The 21,186-nt window shown below is 40.5% G+C and overlaps 1 protein-coding gene across 2 annotated transcripts in view; it reads right to left on the bottom strand.

Moving 5' to 3' along the window:
• LOC143894928 (epidermal retinol dehydrogenase 2) overlaps window positions 1-21,186 on the bottom strand; it is a 117,057-nt gene that overhangs the window by 17,542 nt on the left and 78,329 nt on the right. The gene's annotated exons all lie outside the window — the stretch shown is intronic.

Raw genomic sequence — 21,186 nt, 5'->3', positions numbered from 1 at the left:
ACAGGGTCAGAGTCTCATCCGACGAAGCCCAATACAGCTCTCATGCATGAACGACATAGTGCAAGTGCATTACCCGTTGAATAATAAAAAAATAGTACGCACTCTTTTGTATGTAAATTTTATGGGCGCTACTACTTTTGCCGAGCGGTATTCTACCTTAGTCAGCTATGCTTATGCTAACTTATTCAGCTACTGGTGCGTGAGTAGGAATTGGCCCAAAGATTGTGAATCGCAAGGGGTAGCAAGGAAGATGACACAGATTTGCATTTAACGATTGATATATATTTACACTATATACAACTGTGAATGTGTCAGTGTTTGTAATGTTATTTGCTTGAGAATGATTCTGCCTCCTGTTGGTTTGGTCTGCGTGGCCGCGTTTCTTCCTTCCTTCCTTGGGCTGGTTTCTGTGAAAGTCGAAGGCGACCGAGCGCCGTGGTTGGCCAGGCGACTTGCGCTTTGTAGGCGACTAGCGCCGTGTGCGGGCGACTCGCGCCGAGGAAGCGGCTAGCGCTGTAAGCGACCGGCGCCGAGGAAGCGACTCGCGCTGTAAAGGCGACCGGCGCCGAGGAAGCGGCTAGCGCTGTGTAGGCGGCCGGCGCCGAGAAGCAGGCGTCTTGCGCCGTGCAAGCGACTAGCGCTGTATAGGCTTTAGCGTCCGAGCGCTCTGTGCCTCCGGCGACTCGCGCCGGGAAGAATCTGCTCGAGCCCGTAGGGGGTCTCCCTTTATACTCGTTGGTGCAAAACTTAGAACTCGCGAAGCTGCTCCGGCGATGAGACGCCTCGCGGCGTTGCTGCGAACTGCCGGTATTGCAGGCCTCGCGCGGGGATGTATTATTGGTGGCGTAGACCGCCACAGTAAATATAGTGCAACGATTTCCTCACGCGACACAATTCTTTCAATGACTTCTTTACGACCATCTTCTTCATCGCTGAAGTAATCACTGTCGTCCGTTAACGCGCGATCCATATCGGAATTATTGTCATCTCGCTATACTTTTTTCCAATCGATGTACCGTCGCGTAAATTTTCAAATCACAGACTGTGATTTTGACTCGCTTCATTCTTTCTTATATACTTTTTCTATTGCCTTTTCCTTTCGTTCCCACTAGAGCATCGCATATTGTTTCTTCTGTTTTAGTGCATAGTGTGCATACACTGCAAATTTTGCAATTTCGCATAATTCAATATTGTTTTCAAGAACATGTCGCGACATGTCTCGCGATGATTTCATCGAACACTGCAAATTTTGCAAATAGCGCCGATGTATGGCTGCTGCAATTATACAGATCAAATCACCGAAAGTCAATGGTATGATATCGTTTTCAAAAACATACGTGTCTCGCAATGATTTTATCGAACACGTGCAAAACTGCAAATCGTACATTTTTCGATAAAAAAGCAAACGATGCATCATTGGTAGGATATAAAATGACGAATCTGGGGGATACGCTCAATAGTCGAGAATTGGAAGTCGTGAGTACAACAAATTGTGTTAGAAAAAAGATCGTGTAATAACATGTGTTTTGTAGAAATACCGCGAGAAATTAAATTGAAGAGAGCGGTGATAAACGTGCAATCAATAGACAATGCATGTTTCACATGGTCAGTGGTGGCTGCTCTGCATCCAGCCCAAAGAAATGCTGAACGGGAATCGTCGTATCCACATTACACGTCGGTGCTAAATCTTACGGACATTGAGCTTTCAATGACGTTGAATCAAATTAAAAATTTTGAAAATCACAACGACATGTCCATCAACGTGTTTAGCATCGAGAAAAAAAACATGGAAGTTGCAATCTTGCCAATACGGGTTACTAATCGAAAGATGGACAGACATGTAAATCTGCTGTACGTGCATGACGATAACGTGGGACATTTTGCATGGATTAAGAACCTATCCCGCCTCGTGAGCTCGCAAATCAACAGGCACCGTGGTCGGAAATACTTTTGCGATCGGTGAGTATACATCCTAATAAATAATAAAAATAATTTTTATGTAAAAGATATATAAGAAATTTTATTATTTACAGATGTTTGCACTATTTCTACACCAGCGAGAAATTGGAAGCCCACACCGTCGACTGTCGGGAGATGAACGACTGCGCGATCAAGTTACCGAGCGATGACAACAAATGGTTGGCTTTTAAGAATCACAGCAGGCGTGCATAAGATCCAAACAACACAAAATGTACACCTTGTCCGAAACGAAAATAGCTCTAAGTCCGTACGACGATAAGCGATACATTTTACCCGGTTCTACCGAGGCGCCGCCATGGGGGCATTATAAAATGCCATCGTAAATATATATTGTAATTACATTTAGATATGTATGAAAATAAATGACTCATTTTTGTATGTATAATATGTTTGGTAATTATATATTTTAGGAGAGGCACCTCCGATGACCTTGACCTTGACATATGTTGTCAAGGTCACCCTCTTGAGTGACCTTCAAAAAGTTTTAGCCGTCGCTCATTTTTTATTAAAAAGTTATTAACAAAGAAAAGTTTGGCGACCTCACCGATTTCAATAAGCTTGATATATGTTGTCAAGGTCATGAACCCGAGTGACCTTCAGAAGTTTTTAGCCGTCCCTCGCTATTCGTTAAAAAATTATTAACAAAAAAAGTTTGGAAAATATAGCATATATTGGTGCATATATAGGTTAGTTGATGCGCTTTAAATACTTAAATACTTTTAAAGCGCGTCAACTAACCTATGTAGGTTAGTGATCAACGATTTACTGCTTCAAATGTTGTGTTTGGTAAAGCAGTGACTTTTTCGCAAAATAAAGTATTGTTACGCCCGTGCTGGACACTGAGTAGAGAAGTCGGGGAAAGCTGTGAAGCGCGCTCCTTGACAACGGGAGTTTGTTTATGGATTTATTGATTTTCTATCTGGCGGATTTTTGGAATCCGCACGCGTTCTGTTTTACGAGCTTGGAATAAACGCATTTCTTAAGTACTTTTGAGTTCTCTTTCCTTTTGCGAGTTTCGCAAAATACGTGCGCGAGTGTGGAGTGCGCGATAGTGTTACGGCTTCAAGCTTACTCGACGAGCGTAACATTTTGGGGGCTCGTCCGGGATACGAGGCGACGAACGCAGTATCCCGAACAGGATGACGACCACGCACACCCCGCCGAGGACCCGTTCGCAGGCCGCGGCGTCGGCAACAACGGAGGCGGGCGCGACCTATCCGCAGGATGCGGGGGCGACGGAGGCAGAGGCGGGTGCTTTCGAAGGTGTCTACTTGGAGCTTCAAAAGTTGCGCCAGGAGCGGCGGCTGGAGCAGCAGGAGCAACAGCTTTTCCGCAGCGAGTTGGAGGCTCGCCTGAAGGAACGCGATGCTACGGTGGCACGTCTTCAGGAGCAACTCGCTGTAGATCAACTAAGTTCCTCCAATAATGTTTTTCGCGGCGGAATTTCGAATGAGGCGACGCGTGAAATAGGCGCGGGTGAGGGCGCGTGTGCGGGGCGCGTCGCGTGCGGAAATTCGGTCGAGCCGCTGCATGTGATGGGCACGGGCGTAACAGTATTCTCTGTTTTAACAAAAAGACTTCAATTTATCAACAATTTACTGCTTTAAATGTTGTGTTTTGATAAAGCAGCGACTTTCTCGAAAAATAAAGTATTCTCTGCTTTAAAAAAAAAACGTAATATTAATCGTTTATGCCTCTCAGTACTTAAAATAACTGCTATATTTTCGAAACTTTTTTTCTTTATAACTTTTTAACGAATAACGACTGCCGGCTAAAAACTTCTAAAGGTCACTCAGGAGAGTGACCTTAACAACGTATGTCAAGGTCAAGTTCATCGGAGGTGTCTCCCCTAAAGTATATAATTACCATATGTTTTTATATTCTAATAAATTTTTACAATACATTATTCATGTGTATCCATGAATTATGTGAATTATCAAATCCTAACCACTTTACATAAACCTCATCCCCCATTTTACGCAAAACTTTTTCAACGAGATGCACGTCAGGATTAGCAACGCGATGTAACTCGTATTCGTAGAACCTGCCGGCGACGGGTTTTCCGCAAGAATCTTCCAATAGATACGTCACGGGATTAGTTTTCAGCACTTTGACGATTCTAAACACCTCCGTGGTCCAATTTGGTGTGTGTATCTTTTCTTGAAGATTGTCTTGAATTTACTCACGCGTACCGAGTCGCCCACTTTGAATCGCGCGAGAGCAGCGATCTTTACGTGGCTGTACACCGTTGTTAGGAGCTTGTCGGTGATCGCGGGGGGTGACATTAATGGGTCGCATGCCGATAGTTCGATGCTTTCGCGCGTTGTAATCCGATACGAAACCCGGCAGCGAGTCAATCCATTTGTAATTTCCATTGCGCGTAAACATTTTCCACATGTCGTTCTTGAGCGTGCGATTGAATCGTTCGACGACCGATGCCTTCATTACGGAATAGGTCGAATAGTGATTAATATTATGTTTCTTCAAGAGTTACAGCACGTTTGCGTTGTAAAATTTTTTCCCCTTGTCAGTCTGCAGATTTTTCAGGCATCTCCCGCCGTCTCGAATTATTTTCACAATCGCCGTAGTAACCTCGGTTCTGCTCTTGGCCTTGAGCGGTACGGCCCATGCGTGCTTGCTCAGCACGTCGATAACGGTGAGTATTTAGTGGTAGCCTCTGTTGAATCGCGTGTATGGGCACATTTTGACCACATCCGCCTGCCACAGGTCGTCGTATCCGCGCACTATGACGCGTCTTCGCGAATAATTTCTTCTCGCAGGAGCATGTAATTCTCCCACCAGCCTCTGTTTCTCAGTTGATTGCTTCTTACTAGCCATGACGATGACGCGCAACTGACTCAGAGATCAGATGTACGTTTTTATCTATTTGCGATGATTCGCAATTACATCTTGAATCATTTTTTGAATCTTTAAAACGTCTTTAAAAACAACCAGTTTTTCTCAGTTAAAGTTATAGCTGTTTAAAAGCTGTTTTTAATTGTTTAACAAAAGTTTGATAGCGGTTCAATAACAGTTATACAGATTGCAGTTATACAGATCGCTGTTATACAGATAATTGTTTTAGTTGTTTGATAGCTGTTTAAAAGCTGTTTTTAGTTGTTTAAAAGAAGTTTGATAGCGGTTCAATAGCAGTTATACAGATCGCAGTTATACAGATTGCAATTATACAGATCGCTGTTATACAGATAACTGTTTTAGTTGTTTGATAGCTGTTTAAAAGCTGTTTTTAGTTGTTTAAAAAAAGTTTGATAGCGGTTCAATAGCAGTTATACAGATCGCAGTTATACAGATCGCTGTTATACAGATAACTGTTTTAGTTGTTTGATAGCTGTTTTTAGCTGTTCAAGAGCTCCTTTTAACTGTTCTTTTTAGTTCTTTTTAGTTGTTTGATAGCTGTTTTTAGCTGTTCAAGAGCTGCTTTTAGCTGTTCTTTTTAGTTGTTTTTAGTTGTTTGATAGCTGTTCAAGAGCTGTTTGATAGCTGCTTTTAACTGTTCAAGAGCTGTTTTTAGCTGTTTTTTAGTTGTTTTTAGTTGTTTCATGGCTGTTTTTAGCTGTTTTCAGTTGTTTCATAGCGGTTCAAGAGCTGTTTTAGTTGTTTGATAGCTGTTTCATAACGGTTCAATACCTGTTTGATAGCAGTTTGATAGCGGTTCAATAGCTGTTTTACAGATCAAATCACTGAAAGTCAATGGCGCGATATCGTTTTCGAGAATATGTCTCGCGGTGACTTCATCGCACATGTGCGAAACTACACATCGCAGATTTTTCGGAAAGTGCAATTGTATGGATGCTGAGATGAAATTAGATATAATAAACAAACGATGTGACAATAGTGTGATGTAGAAGGATGAATTTGAAGGTACGCTCAGTAGTCGAGGACTAGAAGTGAGAGTTGGTTGGTGTGCTTGATCGTGCGGTTTATACAACAATTGGTTCGCCATCTTAAGAGCTGTATATCAAAGCCCACCGATATGAGCGAGTACGCAAAACTTTGCAAACCGATACGTAATTCTAAATTCAAGATTGTGAAAATTAGCGAACCGCAGATGAGAAACTGTAGCAGATTGTATAAGAGGAGAGTCGACGTAGTGCGATATCTATTCCGTCGCGAGATCGGAATCGCCGATCTCCGATCGCATCAAGATTTTCTCGATCTCCAAATAAATTGGTTGATCCTCGTAAGAGAAACGTTCTTTTTTTATCAAGATGGAAATATATGTACCAGAAGAAATGGAAGTGTCTGGAGAAATATTTTAAGTGTATAATATCAAAAATTAAGAAACCTATACTGCTAAGAGATTAACAATAAGTGTAACAATAAGTGTAACAATAAGTGTAACAATAAGTGTAACAATAAGTGTAACAATAAAAAGACAATCAATGTTGTGTCACACACACAGTGCGGAAGGTGACTCAAGAGACGGGGGTTTCAGGTTGAAATCATGTGGTGGTAAACAATTTTTCTATTTGTAGTTTTTGCATAATTTTTGAACGAGAACGCGAACGGAGGAGAGAGACCGCGCGAACGAGAAAACGCGCGCGAACGGGGGCCGGGAGCAAGCGAAAACGCGCGAGGGAAAGATAACGCGAACGGGAGCGAGAGAGACCGCGCGAACAAGAAGACGCGCGCAACCGGGGGACGGGGGCGAAAAATCTACGATGGAGAGATAACGCGAGCGGGAGCGTGCCGTGTGACGTCACGCGAACTTCGCGGCGCGGCGAAACGCGGACCCCCTCGCCCCGCGGCGCCGGAAAACGCGGTCGCCCTGCGGCGCTAAAAAACGCGGCGCCCGAAAAACGCGGTTCTCCTCTGCCCCTCCTCCCGTAACGCCCGAAAAACGCGGTTCCCCCCTATCCCTCCCCCCGTGGTGCCTGAAAAACGCGGTTCCCCTCTGCCCCTCCCTTCGTAACGCCCGAAAAACGCGGTTTCCCCTCCCCCTTTCCGCGGTTCCACCCGCCCGCGGTTCCCCCCCCGCCCGCGGTTTCCTCCCGCCCCTCACCCCCCTCAGATCCCTTGGTTAGAACAAACGTAGCTTACCTACTTTCTGGAAGCGTTCAAAATCCAACGGCGTTGTGTAAGCGTTTTTATAAAGTTTGAAAGCGTATAAACTCTCAAAAAACCCTCATTAAACGGTTGTCAACGCTTAATAAAGTTTCTTAATTTTCGCTAGGGCAACTCTTTACAGCCAGCAACTTCCTAACCCAACCTGACCATAGCAGCCTTTTACAGTTTACTTCCTCCCTCCCTTCCTCGCTTTCTACCTCTCCTTCCATTTCCCCTCATTTCCCCCCCTGTACCACCTCTTCTGCGTCTTTCCGCCTTCTGTCTTGATCTTCCACTCTCCTCTGCGCTCTCTGTTCACTCTTCCACCTGTTCTCACGGGTCTCTACTTCCATCTACAAACATAACCTTCTTCTTCTTCTTCTTTCTGCCCCGTATGGATTCCAGGTTCCGTCGGAACCTTAGTACCACGCTTTCTCACAAGATAGTGTGGGGGGCTTTCCGGGGGAAGAGTCGCCCTCTTGCTACATGGTTCTCGTTCTCCATCCGTCAATAAGGGAAGGAGTCATAGCAAAGTATCGAGGATTATAGATCTCATTTACACTCATTCAAAAAATGTATAATTGTTTTAAGAATTTGTCTATCCAGATTGTTAAACAAGTAAACTACTGAGAAAGGAGCAAAGAGTTTATATTTAAAGAGATCATTGATAAGTTTTTTCCTTTCTTTGTTATATAAAACGCATGACCAGAACAAATGATCAATATCTTGATAATCAAAGCCACATGGGCAATCAGTTGAGTCGCATAGTCCAAATTTATATTTGGTTACATTAGTGTAAGCATAACCGACAACAATTCGAGAAATCATACCGATCCAACGCCTATCTATATTCGATAGAAAGATAATATTAATTCCTGTCTTGAAAAAATTTGTCATATAAAAATTTCCGGTTCCAAAATTAATTCTCTCCAAGAATTCTGTATCGGTCTTTTTATAGGAGTCAAGCAGTGAAGCAGAAACATCTCTATGAGATACCTTATTCGCCAAAGGAACTCCCTCAGCCGCAACAGTCCTGGCAGCATTGTCAGCTCTTTCATTACCGTATATACCTATATGAGCAGGGCACCAAGTGAATCTAATAGATTTATTATTATCAAGGGCATGATTGAGTTTAGATTTTAGGTCTGCGATTAGAGGACAAAGCTTATAGAAGTTAGAGGATCTAGGATTCCGCAATGCCACAAAGGCACTCAACGAGTCGGAGCAAATGTTTACATAATCCCATGCAAACTCCCAAATTAGGTCGATTGATTTAGTAATGGCCAGAATCTCAGCCGAGAAAGAGCTAGTATACCAATTTAGCTTGTACGTTTTAGTAATATCCATTGATGGAACAAAGATAGCACAGCCCACCAAGGTGTCGCTCTTAGAACCATCTGTATAAATACTCCAGAGGGTGTTCTCTGTTAAAGGAGATAAGGTTAGTGAAGGCAGCATTGGGGTTTCCATGTTCCCTCACAAGCAGCCCAGTGTTAGTATCCACCAACGGCATAGTAGCCCTTGTATGAAAGGGGTAAGAGTAATGGGGATGCGTATACCAGATATATAAATGGTTTCTGAATGGTTGAATCATTGGCCATCTGTGAATCAGAAAAGGAATGTTTCTCGGAGCTACATAATGACTGTGAGATGAATTGAAAAAATTGAAGATTTTGTTAATTAATTTATTATTGCGTAACTGGATGGCCTTGACAATATACTTATCACACTTCGAAATAATCCTTCTCATGAAAGACTTCTGCTCCCCAAATGCCCAGCAGACACGATTAGGGGTCGATTTAGGGATATTTAATGCAATTTTGTATGCGGAGCATAGAATGCGATCCACAGAAGAACGATGTGTTTGCGCAGCGCTCATATACCACATAGCACCCCATTCAAGGATGGCATTAATATAGTTCAGAGCTAGGTCAGGGCCAACACCCCTAACCCTGCCCGAGAGCCACTTAAGGATGTTTATATAAATCCCAGATCTAGTCTGCAAAGACTTAATATGGTCGAGCCATCTAAGTCCAATATCCATAATGAGTCTAAGGTATTTAATGCATTTACTAAGCGGGATGATCCCGCAAGATAGTTCAAGTTGATTGGGAATTGTCAGTTTCTTACGATGAAAAATAATGAACTGAATCTTAGCCAAGGAAACAAACAGATCCAAACTTTCTAACCACAACACAAGTTGATTAAAGGAACTCTTAAGACCCTCGATAACCCTATCCAATATATGGTCCGAGACGAGAATAGCAATGTCGTCCGCGTATTGTAATACAACAGTCTTGAAATAAACTTGAAACAAAATATCCTTAACATATAAGTTAAACAATATAGGGCTAAGGACTGAGCCCTGTGGAAGGCCACGTTGGAGGAGTCTCTTGGCATAAAAAATCCCAGATTCAAAGAAACTAACATGTCTTGAAGAAAGGAGGTTTCGAAAGAAGAGCTTGTATCCGTCGGAAATTCTGAGTTTATTGATGCAACTAAATAAGATGTGAGGGTTGACATTATCATAAGCAGATTTGATGTCAAGAAACAAAGCTCCGGTCATAGCTTGTTCAGAGAAGGATCTATACACTTCCATATTGATGAAGGCTAAACAGTCATCACATGACTTGCCCCTCCTGAAGCCAAATTGGCAGTTAGGAAGAATATTCTCCAATTCTATGAATTTTTCAAATCTTCGCATAATCAATTTTTCAAACAGTTTAAATACATTTGAAGCCAATGAGATAAGACGGAAACCTTTGTTATTTGGTTTAGGAATAAGGTTAATATCAAAGAAATTCCAGTTAGACGGAAAAGATCCATCGCTAAGTATTGAGTTAAAAATATTAGTTAATATGGACAGCGTAGAGTCCGGTAATAATTTTAGGATAAGGTTGGATACAAGATCTGGTCCAGGAGAGCTCTTGATTACGGTGGAGTCAATTATCTGCTTAAGGTCATCCAATGAGAATTTTTTGTCAAAAATTGAAACATGTGGAGTATGGGAGATGTTTTCAAAGAAATTTGGGACCCAAGGGGGAGAAAAATTATTAATAAAATTATGGACATTGGAGATCCGACTTTCCAAAAAAGGGTTATAAACGTCAAAAAAGGGGGAGTTTTTAAAGGCATTTATCGAGTTCCAAAAAAATTTAGGGTCAAAATTCTTACCAAGATCGTTAATAAAGGAGGTAAAGTTTTCTTTTTTTCTTTTACGGATGATCTTTCTGCAATTGTCTGAACATCTTCTGTAACTAGCCAAACTCTCCCTGGAAGGACGCTCCTTGAAGAGTCTGAAAACATCCCTTCTAAGAATCCTGGCGTTATCACACTTTTTATCCCACCATGGTTTATTGGACTGTTTTTTATCAGATTTAGGGCGAAAAGATTTATATGATTCCGATTTACTGTCAAACAAAATAATCGATCCCAAAGCGTAAAAAATTTTTGCGCCAGCTCGAAGAGCACATTCAATGACAAGGGAGTTCCACCTCTCATAGACCATAGCACCAGGCGAAAAGTCCACAGGGAAATCAGACATGCGATCATGTAAGATCCTTGTTCATACCAGCCACGCACAGCCTAGTCCTTCTAGATATTAATGGTCGGCTTGGATCATGGCCAATCTGGATAGCAATAGGGAAATGGTCACTGCCACAAGGCTCATCAAAGACCGTCCAGGAACAAATATGGCTCATGGATTGAGAAGCCAGGGAAACATCAGGAGCACTATTATGGTCAGGATTAGCGGACACCCTTGTGGGGGAGCCATCATTAAGGATAAACAAAATCAGATTCAGTCAGAACCTCAGCCAGGGCCAAACCCTCGCCGTTCGGTCTAGAAGATCCCCACAACTCATGTTGAGTGTTGAAATCTCCACAAATAATTAATCCATGGGAACCAACAGCAGAAACCACCGAGTTCAAAAGGTTGGACCAGCATTCCAGCCCTACGCGAATATGAGGAGGTCTGTAAAGAGAGACAATGAAAATTCTATTAGGAGATATCTTTCTGTCAGTGAATGAAATGCAAGTTATCTCTATTCCAGAATTATTGGGAAGAATAAATTGAAAACCAACGGGGTCGAATTCCTTTCGACACAATATTGCAGTGCCTCTTCCATTGGCATCATCTGTTCTATCATTTCTAAAAATGATAAAATCCTTAAAAGAGAAATAAGACTCGGAGTCCACCCATGTCTCCTGTAGACAGACCACATCAAAACCCAGTATCATATTTGAGAATTCAGGTAATTTCTCAGAGATGCTTCTACAATTCCAATGGAGTATTCTTAGAGACATAAGCGTTTAATTAATTTTACGAAAAATTAATCCAAGATATTGTAGCAAAGCCGAAGTTTTATACTTTTCTGTTTTACCTGAGTTGTAGAAGAAGCGCAAGTCATGAAGTTTGATGTCTGGAGTAGGGAAAGTGCTAGATAAGGGCTCAAGGTTGGACTCGATCAAATTAGGTTCATTGGAGGTAACGTCATTTCCCAAAGACATTTCCACAGAAGGGGGACGAATTGTATTGTCAAGAACGAAACGACTACTGAATTAAAATTACTCCAAATTATATATGCATGTCCCTTAAAAAGGTTTATCGCTTGCTAACAGAAATTAATAACCCTGTTTTTAATCATCTTTTTCGCCTGAGCATGAGAGGCATTCGTATATGCCATCACGGTATTGATTATTTTGTGATCATTAAAGACCGGACAAGAAAAATCCGAGAAAATATGTTCTCCGCAATTTATGCATTTGGGATCGGTATTACATTTCTCGGTATGTTGAAGACAACATTGTTTGCAAGACTTTTCATTTCTGCAAGTAAAGGTGGAATGTCCCCACTTAAAACAATTGATGCATCTGCGTACTCTATTGATAAATAAATAAATTTTGCATTTAACCTTCCAAATAAAAATGTGAGGAGGTAAAAGATTGGAGGAAAAAACCACCTTGACCGAGGCAGAATCTACTAACTTATTGTTAGATCGATTGCGGAATTTAAGTCTTTCTAAGGAGCAAATCTTGACTGGATCATCCGGCCAAGAAATCCCCTCACGAATTTCTTCTATAGAGAGAGAGGGATTTACATCCCTAATCACCCCAACTCGGAAAACTTTATAGTTAGGAGCATAGGCAAGCCATTCAGGCGGCAAGACACCCTGGCTAGATGAGAGATCGTTCGCTTCAGAATGCGAAGAGAAATCGACACACAATAAATTCTTCCCCAGTCTACGAATCGCAGTTACGCCGTTATATTTCTTACACAAAACCTTGCCAATACTCATAGGATGTAAGTTACCAATATTCAATGACGTAAGGGATTTAATATGGACAGGATACGGCGCGGTAATAGAATCGAAGTACCTGTTGCTTTTTTGCGAGAACAGAAACTTTTCCTTACCCGAGGGCTGTACTTCACCAGGGCATGGTTTATTCGTTTCTATAATAGCATGTTCAGTCCCGTCTTACAGGGGCGCTTAGTGGAATTCCCATTCTCATTCTCTTTAGGGGATTTTTGATTCGACTTTGGCATATTAATAAATTGTAACAGCAATATATCGCGAAGTGAAAAGAAAATATAAAATACTTGGTTTGAACAAAACGCGGAATAAGGCCACAAAATGGATTTTAAATTATACTCGATGAAATAAGCCACTATAAAAATAAAAAGCTAAGGAGTATTTCTATACGATACAGTTTAGTCTCGCCCGCAAAGGAAAGTGTATAAAATAACACGCAAAGGACACCGCTATAACATGTGTAGGCGGCGCTTTCATTCTATCACTTATCAATCACAAAACAAATAAACTAAAAATTATAATCGCAAACAAGTATATATGACAATGCAAATCGCGTCGATAAGGCCACGAGAAAATTATACTAAGTTCAGATATCACATGGAATCAGGTACACCGCGAACCATGTTTACCAAACCACAGGAATGTGATCACGGCCTCAACACGCGCAAAAGTAGACACAAGAACGCGTAAATAAAGTCAGGGGGGCATGAATATAGAACCGTTGAATTCAAAACATCTCACCTAGAATTAATAAACTAATATCAAATATGAGTACCGCAACTACAGACACTTATAAACTAAAAGTTATAATCGCAAGCGAGCATAAATAATTACGTAAGAACGCATCAGTGAAAACGCGAATATATATAGCATAATAAACTCGGATATCACATAGGATTAGGTACAACCGCGAACCAATGTTTACTGACGTAAGGAATGTGAGCAGCGGTTCCAACGCATGTGATGGCAAACATAAAAATACGAAAACAACGTCAGAGAGACATGAGTATAGAACCGTTGGATTCAAAGTATCTCGCTTCGCAATCGCAAGCAGGCATATATAGCAATGAAAAACGCATCAAAGAAAACGAGAATATATATAATAAATTCGAATGTCTCGTAGGATTATATGCAATTGCGACAGCTTCAAGTCACGCTTACGGGGCGTGAATATAGAACCGTCAGATAATCTCTTGCTTAAGACTAACGCAGTTAAGTAAGTATTTAGGCATTCGCAAACGCATGAACACAAGAAAGGAAAAAAGAACAAATCAATAATCAAGAAGCAATCACTATACTAATAAAGTAATAGATACTCGGCTAGAGGACTCACTCTCCCAGAGAAGTACTTTCCAATTTCCATAAGCAATCTTTTATACGTGTGTGGTCACAGTGGAGGTCCACGACGTCCTCCCAAACGAACAAATTCCATAGCAAGGGTTGTTCCTCAGAGACGTTAAGAAGTAATAGTTCGTAGAAAAAGTGCGAAGTCCGCCGCTCGTTATAGGCAATACGAGCACACGTGTGTTCACGACGACGGCTCACGGCGGAATCCAAAAACATAACCTTCTCAGACCACAGTATACTCAGGCCCTGCCTTCCTCTCTTCCTTCTCCCTCACTCTCCTCTAACCCCTGAGTGTGTTATCTGTGTGTGTGTGTGTGTGTGCGCCCGTCCAACCTTTGTTCTCCCCCTTCTTCTCCCTGCTTACTTTGCTCTCTCTTTTAGCGTTTTCGATTTGGTGACTCGACCCGACTCAGGGTCGGTCGAGTCAGATCTCAAGTTCGATTTAAAACTCGATATCTTTAGGAACGCACTCAGTATCATGGCGGAAGGTGTGTCTCCTAACCTATTACTGACAGTTCAGCACGAAAGCTCTAGCACTATTGGCACATGCGGAACTTCATACTTCAAAAGATCTCGCGAAAGTTTTTCAGCTCGTATTAAGTAAATGTAATAAAACAAATGTACATATATGTACATATATGTACATTTGTTCTTTTTTATAATTAACAGTAATTACTAACATAGTGCAAATTTCTTACCTAATCCACTCATTGTTATATTTATTACATTTACTTAATACGAGCTGAAAAATTTTCTCGAGATCTATTGAAGTATGAAGTTCCGCATGTGCTAATAGTGCTAGAGCTTCTGTGAACTATCAGTAATAGGTTAGGAGACACACCTTCCGTCATGATACTGAATGCGTTCCTAAAGATATCGAGTTTTAAATCAAACTTGAGATCTGACTCGACCCGACCCAAGGTCAGGGCATGAGCCCTTATTGACGTTAGGCTTAGTTTCCACGCGTCGCGTCATCTGTCGTTAAAGCCTCTTGCACAATGCCAGACAACAGGCAATAGGAACAGGGAATAGAAATCAGAAATCATGTATAAATGCAGAATAAACAGTGACACAATCAATAGACACAGAGTTTTAGTTACGTTGGAAATTCTGTGCCTATTGCCTGTTGCCAACCAATCATAGCATTCGAACTTTTTAGGTTGTAATTAACGATTTTTTTAGTTATTTCTTGTTCCTATTGCCTGTTGTCTGGCATTGTGCAAGGGGCTTAACCAATCTAAACATCCCATTACAAATAATGTAATAAAATAAGATGTTTTGATTGGTCGCGTTAGGCCCGGTCTACAATGGATGTCGGAAGTCGGAGTCGTAAGAAATTGACCAATCACAATCTATTATTCTCCTTGCGGTCAAAAATTATGAATGGTCAATTGATTGGTCAATTTCTTACGACTCCGACTTCCGACATCCATTGTAGACCGGGCCCTATCCGTCGCGACCAATCAAAACATCCCATTTTGATCCCGTCACAAGTAATGTAATAAAATGGGATGTGTTGATTGGTTAACTTGTGATGACGCGACGCGTGACGCGTTCAGTAAAAACTCGGCCTTAGTGCCGATCTACAATGACTACAATAGGTGTTTTAAGCCCTAGGGGTGCCTCCCCATGCAAGACGGAATCGCGGAAAACGGAATCTCGGAATCATTCTTATTGGTTAATCCCATAAGGCTATTGGTTAGCCTCATGGGACTAAAAGATCTCGGCGAGAAGGTGTCAGACGCGGCGTTAATTGCGAAAATTCTGTCGAGTCTAACGGCCAAGTTTAGTGTATTGAAAACCGCGTGGGACAGTGTGGATCCTGCAAGGCAGACTGTATTGAATCTACTTGAGCGTCTTATTCATGAAGAAAATAGTTTAAGTGAGGAAGGTGATTCTGCGAGCGCGTTGTCAGTACCCTGCCAAAAATGACCGATTGAATCCGATTAAAAATTTTGAATCCGCATGAATCTGGATTCTTGATCCGGAAATCACGGATTTATAACGATTACACCGACTGAAAACAATTGAAACGGATTGGTATTCAAGGATGTAATTTTAATCGGATTCTATCGATTTGAATTGTTATGATTTTATAACAATTACACTGATTGAAAACGATTGGAACGGATTGGTATTTAAAGATGTAATTTCAATCGGTTCTTATCGGTTTAATTCATTATGTAAAAAAAAATTATTTATTTTATTAAAATTTTATTATTATTTTTTAACTAAATTTGTTTCTTAAGATGCAGTCTATGATTATAAATATTTTTTCGTATTTGAAAAACACTTACCTTGGTGGGATTCGAACTCGGGACCTCTGCATCGTGAGCTAACTGCCTTACGTGGTAGACTACTTCTTAATTTGATGTAAGCGTTATATATAGTCTACATATATCACAACCCCAGCGCAAATATATAATTTTTCAAAAATCATCTTAAAAAACAAATTCAGTTTAAAAAGAGTAATAAATTGAATTGGATATATAATATAATAAAATTTTTTAATGTCGGGTGAATGTCAAAAACCAGTGCTGGATCATTATGAAATTTTGTGTTCGTAAATATATACGTAAATAATCGGGGCCTTATGTTATGTAAGGCCATCTCTAACAAATTTCTACACGGAAACAACTAAACACGCGGGAAGCGGAAAGAGGGAAGGCGATTTCACTTCAAGTTCAGTGAAGTTTGGAGTGACAACTTCACTCTAACGACTTCACTTTAAAAATCAGAGTGAAACTCTACTCTTTTTACCTTAGAGTGAATAAATTTACTCTATTGGAGCGAATATTCCTCTTTTTGAGTGAACTGGTCAGTAACTCCATGATTAGAGTAAAAATTTCACTCCAACAAATTTAGAGAAAAAACGATTAAAACGGATTAGTATTCAACAATATAATTTTAATCGGTTTCTATCGGTTTGAATCGTTATATAACGATTAAACCGATTGGAAACGATTGAAACGAATTCGTACTCAAGGATGTAATTGCACTCGTTTTCTATCGGTTTGAATCAGTCTTAGTCAATCGTTTAAATTGTTATTATGATTTCGTGAACCCTGAAATCACGAAATTATAATGATTTAAACGGATTTTCACTAACGTACCTAAAGATCTGGTTTTAAAAGCGATTGAAGAAAGATGGAATTACATCACTACAAAAACTGATCTCAGCCTTCCACAATTCTTGAGTGCTGTAGACTTGATCCTTAGTTCTACTAGTTTTATGTTCAACGGCCAATTTTATGAACAGATCTTCAGAAGCCCGATGGGGTCTCCCCTCTCTCCCATCTTAGCTGACATGGTCATGGAGGATTTAGAGAAACATTGTATACAGCGGCTCAGTTTCAGGATATTCTTTTTTAAACGATATGTAGATGATATTTTCGCGGTTGTTCCCAGGTCGGGTATTGGTGAATTATTAGACAGTTTCAACAATTACCACAATAGATTAAAATTCACTTATGAAATGGAAAGCAATGGTAAATTGAGTTTCCTTGATACCACGGTCATCCGCGAGGGAGGCGCATTGCTCACGAATTGGTTCCGTAAACCAACTTTCTCGGGCCGGTATATAAATTATTTTTCAAGCCATCCTATGAAATATAAAATTAACATCGTAAGGAATTTGGTTGATCGGGCGATTCTTTTGTCCGACGCGCGGTTTCACAAGTCTAATATTAGTGAAATAAAAAAGATCCTTATTAATAATTGTTACCCGAAGAAAATTGTTGATAAATATGTCAATGTCCGACTTGGTGAATTGCGAAATCGTAACAACAATGATCCTGTCAGTAACGAAGTGGTTCAAGATCCTCGAAGGTGCATTACTGTACCTTACATAAAGGGTCTTAGCGAGAATGTTAGCCGTACAATGCGAGACATGAACTTTAGAGTTCTTCACACCATCCCGAAGAAATTAGACTGTGTCATTAGAAAGGGCAAGGACGGGTTGCCGAATCTCAGCCAGACAGAGTTAGTTTATAAGATTGATTGTGCAAATTGTGATGCAGTACCTATATATTGGCCAGACAAAAAGGCATTTAGAAACACGCATCAAAGAACATCGATGTGATATCAAGAAAAATATAGATAATCATTCGGTTGTGAGCAAACACCGTCTTGCACACAATCATGATTTTAAGTGGCAGCATCCAAAAATTTTATACAAAGAAAAACATTTCAAAAAAAGAGAAATATCGGAAATGTTTTTCATTAAAAAACATGATTGCACAATCAATTTACAAAACGATACTGAGAGCCTGCCATCTATTTATAACCGTGTCATTGGTATTACTTAGTCGGCCCTGTATATTTGGTTCTGCTCGTTTTTCCCACCAGAGCACCTTTTGCTATCCGCGGATTACGTTTGACAATTTCATTTCGCTTTGACTGTCTTACTGTTCGGACGTTGTGCCTCGATATGGCTTGTGACGTTTTGATCTCACCGTTTGTTTTGGAACGCATAAGAATTGTAAGTTTTTAACTGATTTTTACAGTGTTAATTAATTTATTGTTTTTGACCAGCGCGATATTATGACGATTTTGTATAGTTTTTTATTGTTAAATGTATTATTTTGTCTTTTGTTTAGTTTTGCGTTTGTCTTGACGTTGTCAGGACCCCACGTCAACGATGCATGTAAATTTGTTATGCGGATCGGTGTAATCTAAAGCACTTGATAAGGACCGGAATTCGGTCGAAACGTTGTGCAATTTGGTTTCAATTGGCCAGTTGGGTCGAAAATAAAACGACTTATTTTAAACGGATTGATTGACCGATTCAAACTGATAGAATCCGTGAATTCCGGATATATAAACAGGATTATTTACTACTTTATTGTAATTCCATTCTTTGTACTACAAATTTATTACAATGTGCAGTATTTATTTAACCCTTTGAGAAAACACCTTTTTTTTTATTCACGGAGAACACTGGGTCAATCTGACTCTACATACACACTTTGATCGTCCACCATTTTAAATTGACGAGTGCGATTAGCTTAAAAAAATTCCCAGATGTACTTGGAACATTGTTAAATCAATTGATATAAATAAAAAGTGTTATTGGAATTATTTACATATTTTAAAAAATTCAAAAAGAATTTTAAAAAATTTGTTTTCTTTTTAAATTTTTTAAAATATGTAAATAATTTCAACGGCACTTTTTATTTATATCAATTGATTTAACAATGTTCCAAGTACATCTGGGAGTTTTTTCAAGCTGATCGCACTCGTCAATTTAAAATGGTGGACGATCAAAATGTGTGTAAAGTCAGATTAACAGTGTTCTTTAAAAAAAAAAAAAAGTTTTTTACAAAAAAAATTTTATTTTTTTATGTTTAATATTTTTAAATGTTTTCTGGCAAAAAAAAAAGAAAGAAGAGTTAAATTGACCCTGTGTGTTCTCGAAGGGTTAAATAAAAACATTTTACAGTTTTGCAAATATAGAACTCATGATTTTATTAAAAGAAAATCCTGTAGTAAGAACTCTATTACGTAAAAATTATGTGTTATATACAATTTTAATGATTAAAGCGGATTTAATCCGATTCACATAGCTATTTTCCCCAATTTAAATGGATTAAGCGCAGATACGATTAAAACCGATTGAGTAGAATTCAGATGAATCCGGAAATATCGCATTAAATCCGATTCCGGTGTTGTATTAAAATTTCACGATTGATGCGGATTCAATACGACTCATGTGGTCACTTTATTCACTTGATTAAAATAGATTGGCATTAATACGATTGAAACCGATTAAGTCGGATTCAGATGAATCCGGAAATATTGCATTAAATCCGATTTCGGGGTTGTATTAAAATTTTACGATTGATGCGGATTCAACACGATTCATGTGCTCACTTTATTCATCCAATTAAAATGGATGTGCATTAATACGATTGAAACTGATAACGACGGATTCAGATCAATCCGGAAATGCCGAATTAAAAACGATTCCAATTGATTTGTTATTAGAACCGATTCACTTCCAATCGGGCATCCGATTAACCGGATTGAAAATGCATTCATTCCGATTCAATTTCACCAAATTTAATACGGAACCAATCGGATTTAATCGGTCATTTTCAGCAGGGTAACGAGTCGAAAAAATTCGAAGAGCGAGTCGCAGGCGAAAGACGAACAGAAGAAGAAGAGAATAAAGGCAAAGAAAAACAAAAACATTGAATGTTTCCGTTGCCAGGAGAAAGGTCACTACGCAAGCCAGTGCCCACAAAAGAAGACTCAAGGTGATCGTGACAATAATAAAGGACAATCGAAAAGTAATTGCGCGTTCATGGTCGGCGCGAGACGAAAAGTGAAAGCGTGCAGACAGTAAGCGGTGGAAGTAAACAGCCGTCGGGTGGACAAATTCAGCAGCTGCTGAGTGTCAACAGGAAGGACGTATGGATCACTGACAGCGGGGCGTCTGCTCACATTACTTATCAACGAGACTGGGTCGAAGATTTGCGTCCTTTGGCGGGAGAGAAGGTCACGTTGGGCGATGATGGCGAGTGCAAGGTTGTCGGTGTTGGGAAAGTTCGCATCGAGAAGCTGGTGAACGGTGAGTGGGAGCCCGGTATTATCGAGGGTGTGTGCTTCTTGTTCCGCGAGTGACAAGAAATCTTTTTTCTGTCGGGGCGTGTACTGCGAAGGGTTTTCGCATCGGTTTTGAGAACGGTGTCGTCGAAGTGTTGAGAGACGGGGTCATCGTGGCCACGGGGGTTAAACAGTTATATAATAGCCTATATCGCATGTTCTTTCGAGTGCCGGTGGTGCAACGAGAGGCGAATGTTTCGTCGCTGGACCTCAAAGTGTGGCATGAACGTCTCGGACACATTCATAAGCGCGCCCTGTGTGATCTCGTGAAGAAGGGAGTCGTAGAAAAAGTCAGCGTTCGAAATGCTGAAGATTTCTTTTGTGAAGCCTGTCAGTTTGGCAAGTTGCATAAACTGCCATTTAGAAAAACAGTCGAGAAAAGGTCGAGAAAACCCGGCGAGTTTATACACAGCGATGTGTGTGGTCCGGTGCCTGTGCAGTCAACTGGTGGAGCGCGTTTCTATATTCTTTTTAAAGACGATGCAACGAGTTTCCGTTATGTATATTTCATACGTCATAAGGCTGATGTGTATGATCGCTTCAGAGAGTTTGAGCGATTGATATACAACAAATTGCGCACCGACAATGGAACGGAGTATTGGAACGCGAGGATGTCAGAATACCTGAAGGAGAGAGGAATACTCTGGAAACAACAGCACTGAACACACCCGAGCAGAACGGGCGGGCGGAGCGCGATAATAGGACAATTATCGAGTCAGCAAGGACGATGCTTTACGCGAAGAAGTTACCGGCACATCTTTGGGCAGAAGCTACGGCCACGGCGGTTTACACGCTCAATCGAACGGGACAGTCGCATTCGGGCAGAAGCCAGACACCATTTGAACTGTGGACGGGCAGGAAGCCGAATCTCGGA

Source organism: Temnothorax americanus, unplaced genomic scaffold, assembly GCF_048541705.1.
Source record: "Temnothorax americanus isolate GAGA-0224 unplaced genomic scaffold, ASM4854170v1 Scaffold149, whole genome shotgun sequence".
NCBI classification, from domain to species: domain Eukaryota; kingdom Metazoa; phylum Arthropoda; class Insecta; order Hymenoptera; family Formicidae; genus Temnothorax; species Temnothorax americanus.
This window is presented reverse-complemented; position numbering and strand designations above follow the sequence as displayed.